This window comes from Ailuropoda melanoleuca, chromosome 9, assembly GCF_002007445.2.
Source record: "Ailuropoda melanoleuca isolate Jingjing chromosome 9, ASM200744v2, whole genome shotgun sequence".
NCBI lineage: Eukaryota > Metazoa > Chordata > Mammalia > Carnivora > Ursidae > Ailuropoda > Ailuropoda melanoleuca.
Window position 1 is genome coordinate 60,172,443 of NC_048226.1, and position 14,034 is coordinate 60,186,476.

General features: G+C 40.1%; 1 long non-coding RNA gene across 1 annotated transcript in view; it reads right to left on the reverse strand.

Moving 5' to 3' along the window:
* Positions 1-1,930: 1,930 nt before the first annotated feature.
* Positions 1,931-14,034, reverse strand: part of LOC100479724 — a 31,289-nt gene continuing 19,185 nt past the window's right edge. Inside the window, exon 3 of the long non-coding RNA XR_854887.3 lies at positions 1,931-1,945. This is a non-coding gene — a long non-coding RNA (uncharacterized LOC100479724). The remainder of the gene's footprint in view (positions 1,946-14,034) is intronic.

Consider the following 14,034-nt stretch of genomic DNA (forward strand, 5'->3'; position numbering starts at 1 on the left):
ACTGGGTATGCAGAGATGAGTAAGTAGAGCGATATCTTGACCCTGCAGATGTCTGTGTGGTAGCACAGTCACAAACAAACAAGAAATGAGGCTGGTAGTCCCAGCTGTGGATTTTAAAGGGTCATGAGGAAAGCTGACTTTAGACACTTGAAACTACTTCTCATATTACATTAAGAAGGGTCTTCATTTTGCTCTTTGAAGATACTCTCTTCCAAAAAAAAAAAAATCCATTTAGGCATCAGCTGTAAATCCTAAGGGAAAATCAAAGAATAGTGTTTTCTATTATGCAGCATCTTTTATGGGTCAGTAGTATCAAAACGCAACACCATATAAGTATCCGCATATGATATACTCCCAGGGCGTTTAGAGACCCCCAGAAACCTGAAAAGTGAAGGGTCAAGATGGAGCACTCCCTGCAAAAATGAACAATTTACAAAATGAATAGCAGGTTTTTTGGTTTTGGTTTTGCTTTTTTACAGTTGCAGCCTCAAAGCCATTGAGTTAAAGAAACTTAAGAAGAATCAACAAAATCCTATTGTTATGGTGTCCTGTCCTGTCACCTATCACATTTTAACAGTGTATTTACATTTCCATTATCCACCTACCCTTTATTCCCAGCTGACTTTGTGAGTCAGAAACTGTAACTAACTCATTCACTATTGTGTCTCCAGTATCTAACGCAATGCCTGGCTCATTAAGAAACACTGGATAAATATTTGCCAAATAAATAAGCAAAGGCATGTATGAGGAAATCCTGCACAGTACCAGAATCTGACTACAGCAGATCGTTAGCAGGAAAAACATTGAGCAGTCCTTGATTTTTTGATGAAGATGACAGTTTTGCCATCTGACCAGTGTTTTTATTGTTCTGTTATAGCTCTACAACTAGGGTTTCTCTACAGCCCAGGTAAAAGGATTTTGTTTCTTTCTTTAGTTCTTTATATGGCTTCTCTCACCATTTCAGAACTCATTAGAGGGTGACACAGCTAATGGAACTTACACTAGGAAAGGTAGAGGGTATATTGAGATTATATTTGCAGCAATTTGAAGTTTCATAAAAAGGAAGAACTTTTACTAGGTGAATATCACTTCATTCTAGTTTTAAAATAATACAATAGCTTATGGTTACTCAATAAACATTAAATAATACTCATCTCAATCCAAGGCATTTTATGATTATAATATGTTTCCATCTCTACTCAGGGGATGAGGTAATGTGTCTTTTGGAATAATAGTACAATATAAACAGATGATGTGTGAGCTAGTAAAAGCTACAACTTTTTTTTTTAAGATTTTATTTATTTATTTGAGATAGAAAGTGAGAGAGAGAGTACAAGCTGGGGGGCAGAGGCAGAGGGAGAAGCAGGCTCCCCACCAAGCAGAGCAGGAAGCCCAACGCGGGGCTGGATCCCAGGACCCTGGGATCATGACCTGAGCTGAAGGCAGAAGGCAGGCACTTAACCAACTGAGCCACCTAGGTGCCCCAAAGCTACATCTTACTACTGACTTCAGCTACTTAAGCTACAATTCTAGCTATCTACTACTGAGCCATACCACAACACAGTGGCTTAAAGCAACATGATTTGTTATTTTTCATGATTCTATGGGTTAGTTGTGTGGTTATTCTATTGGTCTTGCCTGGGCTTATATGCAGAAAGCTTCACTAAACTTGCAGATTGGCTTGGGGTTCGCTCAGCAGAGAGGGCTTGGAAAGGGGGGGGGGGGGGGGGGGGGGGGGGGGGGACAAAGGCAGAAGGGTTGTCTCTCTCCGTCTCTCCATATAGTCTTCCAGTCCAGGCTTCTTCACATGCCTGGTAGTCTCAGAGCAGTATTCGAAGAGGGTGAGAGAGTGATTGTGGAAGCTGTGGTACCTTTTCAGATCTAGGCTCGGGGTCTCAAGCCATGTCACTTCTCCCATATTCTTCTATCTCCTTCAGCCTGCTTCCTGCCCAAAGAAAGTTAGAGGATCAGAGGCCTCTTTTCATGGTCAACTTCCATTGTGATACTCAATTGTAAAGGTTAAGCAACTTCCTCATTTCCACTTTATAAGCCATCCAATAACATCATGTCTCCGAGCTTCATCTCAGTGTTGGATCTGAAGACTGCCAGTCCTGAACTATTCTTTTGTTTCTTAAGATTTATTTATTTACTTGGGGCACCGGAGCAGAGGAAGAGGGAGAGAAATCCTCAAGCGGACTCCCTGCAGAGCACGGAGCCTGCCCCAGGCTAGATCCCAGGACCCTGAGATCAAGACCTGAGCTGAAAACCAAGAGTTGGGCGCTTAACAGACTGAGCCACCCAGGCACCCCGTTCATGAGCTATTCTTTTGTGTACAATAAACTCTAACTAAATACTATTTTACCGAACTGGTTTTAATTTTTACTGTCTCTGGATTTTGACAGAACTATAAAATAATACGTTTAAGCTGCTGAGTTTGTTATAATTTTTTATGGCAGCAATAGAAAATGCCACCTCCCATCAAAGGCAGCTAAAAGAAGCTGGTTGTTACTGTGTGTACTCTACAAGGGAATTACGTTAGTGAAATCAGCAAGTTCGTTAGGTACCTTTACTACCTTCCAAGTACCACAGGCAGCAGTTAATTGGTCCACCTCTGTCCTCTGGTCTCCAATAGCAATTTTCTCCCTGCTTTTCCTACGGAGAGAGACAACCCTCTTGCCTTCCTCCCCTCTCTACCCTTTCCAGCATTCACCTGCTGCCTGGCCCTGACGGCTGCCATGTGCTTTGGGTTTTGTTAGAATACTAATTTCTGTTACATTCTTCTCTTGCTTTATACTTTACCAATTTCTGTCGGATTAATCTATTATTTTGTACTTCTGGTCCCACTTTGTCTGGCTTATCTATTGCTTTGGAAGAATCACCATCCTAAAATTTAGGGATTAAAACAACAATATTATTTTTCAGAAAGATGCATTCAGCTGGTGGCTCAGGTGCAGACTGAGCTCAGCTGAGAAAGCTGAGTTGCCTGAGCCTCTCTCTCCAAACTCACTTTCATCCTGGGCTTCTTTATTCCTGGCAGTCTCAGAATAGCGCTCCCCAGAGGGCAAAGGCAGATGCTGCCAAGGCCTCAGGAGTCCCAAGTTTTGGAACAGGTACAGCGTTACTTCTACCACTTTCTACTGGTCAGAGCAAGTCATAAGGCCAGGCCACATTCAAGCGAGCAGAGGGATAAATTGAGTCTCTTGATGGAAAGTGTGGGAGTTCACGTACAGATGGGCATGAATGCAGGGAGGTGTCACTATAGAATGACCTATCACAGCTAAAACAATATTCGATGTAAGATAAGCACTTAGAAGGACAAAGGAGAGTTCTTCGAGAAACACCATGCTTTTGGGAAGAAGTTCAGATTGAAATGTTAAAGTCCTTCTAACAAGTATATTTTATGAATATCTATGTGATATGAAGTATGTTCATATTAAATATTTATGGTAATGGTTATAACGCTTTCCTCCGTGCATATCAGAATGCTTCCTCCACTCTGTCACCCTGATCTCTCAGTCTTGCTCCTCTGTGTTGGGGTAGCCCACACTTGGAAATCAATTATAGTTGAATATAATTCTTTATCATTTGAATTCAGTACCTCTAAGTGGTGATCTTGGTTAAGTTAGCTTAACTTCTCTATACCTCGTTTGTCTAATTAATCTGTAGAACAAAGAAAATAATACCTTGTGGGGTATTTATGATAATTAAAAGAGAAAATGTATGGAATATGATAATTAAAAGAGAAAATGTATGGAATATAACTATCAGTGCCTGGCAGCTATAAATATAAGCTTTTTTACCCTCTCCCTTTTAACTCTATTAGAAGGGAAACCAGGGGATAAGCATCACTGAACTAAGCTAAAAGTACAATGGTCTGGAGTATGTTTACATATATATAAAATTTATATATGTGTGTGTGTGTATACATATAATATCTATATTATATCTATATATCTATATTATATCTATATATATAATTCTTTTTAAGGAAGCTTTAAGCCCAATGTGGGTCTTGAACTTATGACCCCAAGATCAAGAGTCACACATTCTGCCATCTGAACCAGCCAGGCACCCCTGGAGTATGTTTATATTTTTAATTCACTAATTCATTTACCTTACCTTGCAGTTATATAGGCTAGCATGTCCGTGTGTAGTCTTCACACTAATGCAAGAACTCTGGAGCCTCTCAGCAGGCCTGAGCAGGTGGTATTTCAGCATAAAGTTTACCAGGCCTTTTGGAAATGCCTAAAAAACTTTGAGGGGCGCCTGGGTGGCACAGCGGTTAAGCATCTGCCTTTGGCTCAGGGCGTGATCCCAGCGTTCTGGGATCGAGCCCCACATCAGGCTCCTCTGCTATGAGCCTGCTTTTTCCTCTCCCACTCCCCCTGCTTGTGTTCCCTCTCTCACTGGCTGTCTCTATCTCTGTCAAATAAATAAATAAAATATTTTTTAAAAATAAAAAATAAAAAAAAATAAAAAACTTTGAGGAACACTGTCAGGTCCAAGGAAACAGGGATTTAGATTTCACAAATGTAATATAGTAATGTAATATGTATAATAATGCAGAATGTAATACAAATGCCCCTTAAACATTGCATGGCTTGGGAAGGCAAGACACTGGTTTTTAGGTGAGGGAAGCTTGAAGAATGAGTACTCTACTATGCCTGGGGTAAAGAGCTTTACCTTCAGCTCCAAGGGTTTTTGTTTACTTCTCCAGCAGACAAAGTTATAACAGAAAGAACAAGGCCATGTTCTGGAGTTGTAAAAGGTGCAACATTTTGCAAAAACAATTGAGGAGGGTTGCAGACGTGACTACAGTTACAGAAGAATTTGTTTTCAATTAATTAGTCCTAGATTGCCTGTCACTGTCTGTTTCATCAGCAAAATGGGGGACAGCTATCCTACATCTCATAGGATGCTAATAAGTGTAAAGTAAGACACAAGCTCTATAAGCACCCTCCAAAAGAGAAGAGTGAAATGCAAAGCTCTGTAGAGGATAGGTAATCTGAACTTGTATAGAACTTTCCCTGTTGACCCAAAACTGAGCCAGGGTCCAAGCTGAGGAGAAAGAAGCAATCAGTACTTGCACGTGCTAAATCAGCAGAACTGGTCCCTCAATAACCACAGTGACCCCGAATCCATATAAGCCAAGAAGGAGGAGAAACATGGGAATTATTGGAGTCGTATATTGTTGGACTAGGAATTTCTGCTGTGGCTTTTCCTTACCGTTTTCCAGAAAGCCAGGTGGGAAAGGCTCTAAGAGAATTACTTGCAAAGTTTGGGGGTACCTGCATAAAAGGAAAACCAGCACTTCATTTTCTAGCTGTACTTCAAATTAGGACACAGGCTAGTCCATTTTCCTAAAGTCTGTATGAACAGGAAAAAAAGAATTGGTGATAGATGGCAGGACAAACAAAGTCTTATGGTGTAGCTTGGCGATCACCTCTGCTTTGATGAGAACATGAGTTTCTGGTAGGCCAAGTGAGCACCACAGGACTAGCTGGCTTATGCCAGCATGTTGGCACCAACACAAAAAAATAACTGCGGGGCAAAAAAATCCCCTAGCGACAAGAGCCCATGGGGTATACCACTGAGTGCAAGAGCTGAGGAGAGTCGGAAGAATTCAAACAGGACACTGTGGACTGGGAAGGTCCCTAAAGAACTCACATGAGGAGCGCCTGGCTGGCTCAGTCGGTGGAGCATGAAGCTCTTGATCTCGGGGTTGGGAGTTTGAGCCCCATGAAGGGTGTAGAAATTACTTTAAAAATAAAGCCGCCTTAAAAAAACAAAACAAAACAAAAAAACTCATATTTGTGCCTCCTCTGGAAATCCAGTATCTGAATACCTGCAATGGAGAGACCATTTTCAATGGCCAGGTAGTGTGGGTCCAAACGGCCAGTTAGTGCCGACAGCCCAAGGAAGGCTACAGCGATGGCCGCTTGAACCCTCTAACTCCTCCCTGTGTCCACTCCCTGGAGAAGCTTGGAGCTAGAAAAGGAAGGAAGGATCTGAAGCCCAGAGGTAAACTACATTCTTTCTCCCAAGGTAAAAAAAAAAATGAGAAAGAAGAGAAGCCCATATTCCCTCCTCATTTCAGGTCCTTCAAACCACAATGCTAGCAGATGACAGAAAAAAAGGAAATATTTAATTTGGATATGAAATTAGAGTCATAAACTGAATGGATTTTTAATCACTGAAATTGACCAGGAAGTTAGAGAATCCACCCCAGAGGTGATAAGGTATAGGAGGCAAGGGGGGATTTAAAATGGCCATGTTAGGGGCAGCATTTGGAGGAAACTATAACTATTTCTTAATTTGTGCCTCACTGAGTTAAGTTTGTTTAATAACTTGGATGGATGTATAGATGAATGGATGGATGGATAGATAGATAGATAGATAGATAGATAGATAGATAGATAGATAGATATGGGAAAATATATAACTGCTGCCCCAAATCCAAGCTTTCCTTGATTAAAACATTTTTGACTAAAAAATGCAAGTATCTAGTACTAAATGCTGAGACTGCAAAAATGAGATAGGGCATTTGAGAGGTAATTAAAGTTAAATAAGGTCATAACAGTGGGGCCCTAATCCAACAGGGTTGCTGTCTGTATAAAAGGAGACACGAGAGAGCTTGTGCTCACTCACATATGCTTGCTCTCTCTCAGCCTCTCTCTTTCAATGAATCAGCTCTGAGGAAAGCCCAGCTGAGGACAGAGAGAGGAGGCTGCCATCTGCAAGCTGGAAAGAGAGCCCTCACCAGAAATCGAGCCCTTATCTGGGACTTCATCTTTCAGAACTGTGAGAAAATAAATTTCTGCTGTTTAAACCAAGCAGTCTGTGGCATTTTCTTATGGCCATTCCAGCAGACTAATGCAATCTGCAAAGAATAAGCTGGCTTTTTAAAAATCCTTTTAGCGCTTGGAGACACCCATGTTCACAGAAAAACCCATTTGAGACCAGACAAGCAGTTGATAAATGTAAAACACAAGGAAACTTCCCATTCCTATGGTTTCAGAAACCAGTTGGGTAAGAAAAATAACTGTTACCTCTTTAGAAATTGGTATTCCCAGAGTTTCCTCCTATGAAATACAAAACCACATTCTAGTTTTATTTTCTGCACATCTAGGCTTTTGATTCTCTTATCTAACTGCCTGACCCTTCACTGCATCACCCCATTTTATGTAACCAGGCCTCTATTTTTTTTTTTGATGTTTCAGAATTTTAGCAGTATTTTATTCATTCATTAAGCAAATATTTACTGAATGCCTTCTATGTGCCAGGCACTGTTCTAGGGGTTACAGAACCCCTTACCTCATTACAACATAAGATGGGTAACACTCAGTTGAACAAGGTTATATAATGCATCAGATGGTGGTAAATGTTATGGGGGAGAAATCAAGTAGCATAAGGGGAAATAGGAGAGAGAGATGGAGGGGGCATATTGCCTTCTCGCATGGAGGAACTAGGTAGGCTTCACTGATATCTGAGCAAAGATATGGACAGTGAACAGCAAGGTCCTGAGGAGGGAACACACTTGGCATATGCGGGCACAGTAAGGAAGCCTGTGCAGCCTGAGCAAAGTGAGCTGGGGATTTGGGGGGTGGGGCGGAGGAGTAAGAGATGAGATCAGAGAAGTTTGCCTTTAACCTGGGTGGGGCGGATCATAGGCAGCCAGTTTGGCTTTTCCTCTGAGATGAGAAAACTTTGGAGCTCTTGGAGACCTAGCATAGAGGAAGGACTTGATATGATATAGGTTTTGAAAGGATCACAATGGCTACTTGTGTTAAAATTAGAAGAAGGAGTAAAGGTGAAAAGAAGAGGTCAGATTCTGGATATATTATGAAGGTCAATCTAACATGATTTCCTGATGGATTTCATGTAGTGTATGAAAGACAGAAGTTGAGGATGACTTCAGTCAATCTTTGAACACTTTTCTGATACTTATTCCTGATTAATTTTTTTAACGGGAAGGCTAGATCAGAGACTATACACATGTAAAAATCTTTGGGGGTGTATTGTCAGTTGCCCTCTAGGACTTGAAAACCATTTTTTACCCTCACTGTGGTGACTGGGATTCTCCATTTCTCAGCAGCTTAGGAAAATAACATGGACCATTATTTTTAATATTGATAGTTTAATATGAAAGGTAGGTTTTTTGGGGGTGCCTGGGTGGTACAGTCGTTAAGCATCTGCCTTTGGCTCAGGGCGTGATCCCAGCGTTCTGGGATCGAGCCCCACGTCAGGCTCCTCTGCTATGAGCCTGCTTCTTCCTCTCCCACTCCCCCTGCTGTGTTCCCACTCTCACTGGCTGTCTCTCTGTCAAATAAATAAATAAAATCTTAAAAAAAAAAAAAAAGGTAGGGTTTTTTTGTAACTTATTTAACTTTATCCTTAATGATTCTGAATATTATTGAATATTTTTATTAGTCCTTGGTATTGGCCATTTTTCCACTGGGGAGTTCATCTTTTTTATTACCACTTAAAAATTTCATTTATGGGTTTAATTTAAAATTTTATTGATTGATCAAACCCATTCCCTTTTCCTCCTAAAAACCCAGCTAAATTACATTTCCCAGCCATCCTTGCACTTCAAGGATAGTTGTATGTCCAAATTCTGGCCAATGGAAGGTTCATAGAAGTGATACAGACTGCTTTTAGCCTGGCCCATAAAAACCTCCCTTTTGTGATCCTCCAACGCTCTTTTCCTCTCCAAGATAGATGGCAGGAAATGACCCCCAAGGAGACCGTGGGGGTCACATGCTGAAAACATTACAAGAAAGAAGGATCCTGAGACACTAAATCACTTACTTACAGGAGAGCTGCCCACCAAGAACAATGGTTTTGAAGTGTTTTGTGAGAAAGAAATATGCTTTATTGTGTTAAAAGCCACTGAAATTTCAGAGTTTATTTATTACAGCAGGAGGTGTTTTCCCTTACAAAGAAACACACAGAAAGAGTTATAAAGAATTTCTTTATCTTCATATAGCAAATATACTTATCTTTTGCCTATGTGGAGAAATGTGAAATTTTCTTCTCTGACCCCGGTGCTCCCTGGTACTGAGAGACTAATCCATTCCTCTCAATTCCCTCTTTGAGTTAACAATTCTAAGAGCAAGATGTAATGGACTAAAACAGGCCAAATCTCCCTCCCTTTCTCCCTCCACCTCCTGTTCTTTTTTTTTCTCTCTCGCTCCATCTCTCTATCCCCATCTCTCTCCCCACCCTCCTCTCTCTCTCTCTCTTTCTCTCCACACCCACCTCCCCTCACCCCTCCCACCTTTTCTGAAAAATTGCAGCACCTGCCTGATTAGTCACCAAACTTTTAATTGGCACTCTGCCACTTTGTTTCTTTGATATATACAATTCCTCGTGTTTCCCGTTTTCTAGGAAACACTGCCGTTGCATATTCTCTCTGTTGCAACAGCCTGAATCGAGTATGTATTCCCTTGATTCTCAGTCAGCTTTTGAAAGCTCAACACATAATAAATAAGGCAAATGTTTTTCTTAGTTTATTGTCTTTCGATTTTGTCTGTGTTGAAAATATTTTTAATGACTGCCTAATTTTTCAATATATGCTGTTTCTGTATATGACCTTCCTTTTTATGCTCTGTAATGCGTAGCCCATGAAATAATCAAACTGTATTCTTTCGCTGATAGAACCCCTATCCTCATTCTTTCTCATTTCGTGTCAAACCTAGAACACATGATACATGAATTAGCAGAGTACCATTTCCTGCCTTGTCTTTCTCATGTCTTATTGGGCATTTACTCTCAAGGCTACTCTGTTTGGGTCATCTGACTCTTAAGGATATGCCTCAGGTCACTCATTCTTTCCAAGGCATCCTGTTCTGTTTGCCTGAGTCAGTTTGTCATTGACCTTACATGTCACATATTCTCACTGGTCACCAATCACCCTGGCCAGACTAATGAACACTAACTGGTCAGACTAGCTAAACTGATCCCATGCAGCTGTCTCTGGCCTGCCTGACTTGGGGGGGCCGGTTTCCAACAGACGGACTTTTTATTTACCAATAATATCATGTATATAGAAAAGCCTAAGGGAAATGTATTAGTTTGCTTTGCTGCTGTAACAAATTACCACCCATTTAGTGGCTTAAAACAATGCAAATAGGGTAGTGTAGGATTTTGTTCATTAGCTGTGAGTGTGTAAAGCTCCATTTTATGGATGGCAAGTAATACATTCTTTTCAAATTAAAAAAAAATGCAAAACTATTATCTTACAGTTCTGAAAGTCAGAAGTCCAAAATGATTCTTACTAGGCTAAAATTGAGCTGTGAGCAATGCTTCATTCCTTCATGGAGGCTCCAGAGGAGAATGTATTTTCTCACCTTTTCTAACCTTAAGAGACCACCCCCGTGCTTTCACTCTTCACTCTGTTCTCTTCCTCCATCTTCAGAACCAGCAGAGCAGCATCTTCAAGTCTGCCTCTGCCTCTCCTGCCTTCTTTTACATGTAAGGACTCTCGTGATTATTCACATGGAAATTCTTTCCATCTCAATATGCTTAACTTAATCACATTTGCAAAGTCCCATTTTTCATGTAAGGTAACATTTTCACAGGGATTTAGAATATGGTAAGCCAATGTTCTACCTTCCACAGAAGGATTTCCCCACACCATAACACAAAGGCAAACCCTACTAGTGGTCTTTAGTTGACTCTTAAATTGTGTCTAGTAATGAACCACTTGGTCCAGGCAAAAAATCTCAATTCTTAACTAAATTCCTAACTACTTTGTATTAGTAACACAAAACAAACAAAAGCCAGAAGAAAGTAAAATATATGAAAACAAAGTTACACTCTTTATTGCATACAGAATACATAACCCCTTGGTAGAAATACCATTAACTTCAACTCAGAATAATAATCAGAGATAAATAGGCAACTTTTTGTTGGGGTGATACAAGAAAGATCTGCATTTTATTTTATTTTTTTTAAGATTTATTTATTTATTTATTCAACAGAGATAGAGACAGCCAGCGAGAGAGGGAACACAAGCAGGGGGAGTGGGAGAGGAAGAAGCAGGCTCACAGCGGAGAAGCCTGATGTGGGGCTCGATCCTGTAACGCCGGGATCACGCCCTGAGCCGAAGGCAGACGCTTAACCGCTGTGCCACCCAGGCGCCCCAAAGATCTGCATTTTAATGTGACTTACTTTTTGTTTCTAAAAGTTGAAAATATCTCTTGAAGATATTAATATGTATTTCCATTTAGGAAAAATTAATTAAAATAAAACATATAAGCTCTAAAAAATGTTTCTACCTTTAAGTTTTCTCCCATTTCTAGTGAACTAGAGGATTAGAAACATAAATCTATACAAAATGCTTCCCAGGATTAGTCAGTAAGATAAAAGTTTTACATACTTGAAATTCTTTCATTACAATAATATTAGAAAGAGTTTCAGATTCAACCACTGCTTGATTTGTTTTCACTGAGTGGCTATGCTTATCATCTGCCCTTATCTTCAATCATAAAAATCACTTATTGATTGCTTACTTTGTACCAAGTACTATCCTAAGTGTGGGGAAATAAAAATAAATAAAGCGTGACTTCTGGGGCACCTGGGTGGCTCAGTTGGTTAAGCATCCAAATCTTGATTTTGGCTCTGGTCATGATCTCAGGGTTGTGAGATGGAGGGAATCTGGCTGCACGCTCAGCAGGGAGTCTGTTCGAGGATTCTCTCTCTGCCTTTCCCTCTGTCCCTACCCACCCCCATTCTCTCTCTCTCTCTTTCAAATAAATAAATCTTTAAAAAAATGCATAAAGCATGACTTCTAATTTTGAGGGGTTTACAGTTGGGTGTGACATACACTTAGAAAACCATTTCTGCACTAATGGCTATATGAAGAAAATGCCATGAAAACATAGTTAAGGGAGCATCTAATTATTTTTTTTTTTATTTGAGAGAGAGAGAGAGAGAGAGCATGGGAGGGGGAGAGGGCAGAGGGAGAGGAAAAGAAGCAGATTCCCCACTGAGCACAGAGTCCAACACAGGCCTGACACCAGGCTCCATCTCATGACCTGAGATCATTACCTGAACTGCAATCAAGAGTTGGTTGCTGACTCTGAGCCACCCAGGCGCCCCAGAGAGCATCTAATTCTTAAGCAATCACACCTTAGAAAATAATGTACTTAGTCTCAGGTAAAAATGCTATTACTAATAAGGTGAAAGAACAGTGAATACAATGGCATCTAGATGTATTAGCAAGTAATGGAGTAAAGGAATATTTAGGAATGAAAATGATTTATGAGCACAGATTGCACTAAAATCATTGTTATTGATACCAATATTTTGATTACCAATCTTATCTCTTTTGGGAAAATAAAATTGCTTCTTTGAGCAACAGATTTCTTTTCCAAATGGTTTTTACTAATACCAATCTGGATGAGTGGAAGAATTTATCTTCCAGGACTGAATTTAACTTCCATGTTTAATTTGAATAAATATGAACTACTTAGTGTAGTAGTTGCATGCTACCTACGAAATTCTAAGCTAAACAAATTCTTAGTGTAGGTAGTTGCATGCTACCTACGAAATTCTAAGCTAAATGTGCTTTATAATGCATCATTACTCAAAAGCATATAAGAGGGGCGCCTGGGTGGCACAGCGGTTGGGCGTCTGCCTTCGGCTCAGGGCGTGATCCCGGCGTTCGGGGATCGAGCCCCGCGTCAGGCTCCTCTGCTGAGAGCCTGCTTCTTCCTCTCCCACTCCCCCTGCTTGTGTTCCCTCTCTCACTGACTGTCTCTATCTCTGTCAAATAAATCAATAAAATCTTTAAAAAAAAAAAAAAGCATATAAGAGTGGTCCTACATTTAAACAAAATACAGCATTGAAGCAGTTTACACTTGGAGAGGTAAGGAATTACAGTAATGATACTCTTATTGGAAAAATTCTATGTGCCTTCTCTACAAAGAACATACCAAGTCTACTCAACAAGACTGGCAGAAGTCATAAGAGTAAGAGCTATTAACTAAACAAGAGGAAACACAAAACAGAACAAACTGTTCAAAGCTCAGCTGAGGAAGGTCACTACAGATGATGGATAGATAGGCCAATGTAGATGACAGATAGGCAGATGATAGGTAGGTAGGCAGGTGGATATGTAGATGGACAGAGTTCTATAAATGTAGAAAAGAGCCATGAGGTTAAAAAAAAAAAAAAGGGTAAAATTTCCTGTTCTCTAAAAAACCAAGCTCAATTGAACCCACTAATTTTTCAAAAAATGTATTATTTTATTATATTATTTTAATAACATTCTCTACTTTCTCTGTTATTATAGAAGAATTTTAACATTTGGAAAATGGAGAGAGGACAGAGAAGACAGTAGAAACCCTCTTAACCTCAGGGTGCCTGGGCAGCCCAGTTGGTTAAGAGTCTACTTTTGGCTCAGGTCATGATCCCAGTGTCCTGGGATTGAGCCCCGCATCAGGCTCCCTGTTTGGCAGGAAGCCTGCTGCTCCCTCTCCCTTTGCTGCTCCCCCTGCTTGTGCTCTCTTGCTCTCTGTCAAATAAATAAATAAAAATCTTAAAAAAAAAAAAAAAACTCCCTTGGGGCGCCTGGATGGCACAGCGGTTAAGCGTCTGCCTTCGGCTCAGGGCGTGATCCCGGCGTTATGGGTTCGAGCTCCACATCAGGCTCCTCTGCTATGAGCCTGTCTTCCTCTCCCACTCCCCCTGCTTGTGTTCCCTGTCTCGCTAGCTGTCTCTATCTCTGTCAAATAAATAAATAAAATCTTTAAAAAAAAAAAAAAAACTCCCTTAACCTCAGTTATGTTCACTCAAAATATTTACCTGTATTTCCTTCATTATTTGTCTATGCAAATGTAAATTACACATAAGCAAAATTAAAATCCTTCTGTAAACTGTTTTATAAATTTCTGTTTTTGTTTCAAAATGTGTTATTATATTTCCCACGTCTTTAAGTATATTTCAAAAATATAAATTTAATAACTGTACTTTATATCTTTTTGTGGATATTCCATGATTTACCTAATTTCTTAATATTGGACACTA